General features: G+C 38.4%; 1 pseudogene; it reads right to left on the reverse strand.

Moving 5' to 3' along the window:
- Positions 1–374: 374 nt before the first annotated feature.
- Positions 375–722, reverse strand: LOC102835799 (annotated as a pseudogene).
- Between the last annotated feature and the right edge of the window lie 1,284 nt (positions 723–2,006).

Below are 2,006 nucleotides of genomic sequence, written 5' to 3' on the forward strand. Positions count from 1 at the left end.
AAACATGTAAAGTCAGAATTAGGACAGAGAACTCTCCAAAGGCTGGTTTGGTCATTCAATGTCATTAAAAATGGCTGACCCAAACAAAAGAATATGTACAAAAATATAAAATGTAAATTAAAAATACCAATATTCCTTTTTTAAAGTATTTTTAATAAAAAAAACTAATCAGAGCCTTATAAGTTTTGGTTCTTTTTTCTCCTGTGTTCCAAATACACATTGTGGTTTTGATTGGGTAGTGGTGAACACGTGTTATCTGTGGGTGGCTGCCCAAAGTGGGTGGGTGGGACTCTCTCTACTCAAAGGTGATCAGGTTTAGATTCTGAAACAGGAAGAAGACAGTGAATATGACATGGTGGCCTTTTGTTTTTAAGTTAACTCTTCCTTTTTTGCTGTCTAGTAGTCACCTTGGTCTGTTTCTTGGTATCAACATCATCATCCTCATCATCTTTAGCTGCCTGTTTGCATGTAGCTGCCTTAACCTCCTCATCTTCATTTCCATTTTCTTCCTCACTATCACCTTCTTCTCTTCCTCATCCCCACCTTCTTGCTCTTTCTCATCAATCTCATTGTCAGCCACCTGTTCTCTATTTTCCTCATTAGTGTTCCCATTAACAGAAGAATCCATCTCTTCCATTCTCTGTTTCCTCCACAACTTCCTTCTTCTCCTTTAAGTCCTTAGTGGTGATCTTAGAGCTGGTGTCCACAGCCATGTCTGACATGGTGGGACATGCTGATGATCCAATATATTGGATGACAAAGAGAGCATGAGTTCAGGGACCCTGGTGAGAGAACTGCTGGAGTCTGCAGCGAAGGAGCAGGAGTAAGGTAGCAGTAGGTGGCTGCTGCAAGAGGGGAGCCTGGCCCTGTAAGTGTGCAAAGATGGCTTTTCAGAGCAGACAAATTTGTCTTATAAAATTATAGCCAGATGCTTCTTAGAAGCGAGGATACAGAGACTTTGTCTTATATACTTTGTACATGTTATCTCTAGTTTGTTGTGCTCCACACAGTCGAATGCCTTTCATAGATAATAAAACACAAGAAAACATCTTTCTGGTATGCTCTGTATTCAGTCAAGATCCATCTGGATGTCAGTAATGATAGCCCTCGTTCTACATGCTCTTCTGAATCTGACTTGAATTTCTTGCAGTTCTTTTTCCATGTACTGCTGCAACCATTGTTTAATTATCTATAGCAAAATTTTACTGACCTAGTATAATAAAATTGTATTTTTTTCCAGTGGATACATTTGCATATCCTACATATTTACAATGACTTATGCATGTCAAATATTTATTTAAACAACATAAAAGGTGATTACACACATGAACTTTACCAGATGTAATACACAGGATTCAAATTGAAAACAGCTACAGAAAGAGATGGTAGAAAAGTTCAAGATCATCAGCCATAAAAGGTTAGGGGCTGTCTGTGGAACAAAACATCCATTGCTCATATGCAAGTTCAAAGCAAAGCTGAAGTAAATTAAAACACGTTCACAAGAACCAATGGCCTTGAACATATTCCACTTCAATTTAGACACCACCTCAAGAAGAGACTTGATGCATTAGACACTAATGATCAAAGACCAGAATTTCTGTGAAAATGATATCAAAAACATCATACAAGAAGAAAGCAAAAGGTCATTCTTAAAATGAGAAACAAAGAAAAAGACCAAAATAATGTCAGGGAAGAGGCAAGCCTTGATGGTGGAGTAGGAAGAAAGGTTGTGCAGACCCCCTTCAGCAAAAACATGGAAAACCAGATGAAACAGATTCAGAGAATGGTCCAAGAATTCTGAGTTTCAGATAAAGGGGCAAATAAGTAGACTGAATTCTTACTAGGAGAAAGAATTTGAACAGAAACAAGAAAGATAGTGACTTCTGATTTGAGGTAGCCAATGTGACCCACTGCAGCCATTTTGAATGGGAATGAGCAGATTGAGAGACAGGAGAATATTCCCATTACAGAAGCCTGCCTGTGACTTACAGAGAGAAAGGTGTGAT

This window comes from Chrysochloris asiatica, unplaced genomic scaffold (genome assembly GCF_000296735.1).
Source record: "Chrysochloris asiatica unplaced genomic scaffold, ChrAsi1.0 scaffold00437, whole genome shotgun sequence".
In the NCBI taxonomy this organism is placed as follows: Eukaryota; Metazoa; Chordata; class Mammalia; order Afrosoricida; family Chrysochloridae; genus Chrysochloris; species Chrysochloris asiatica.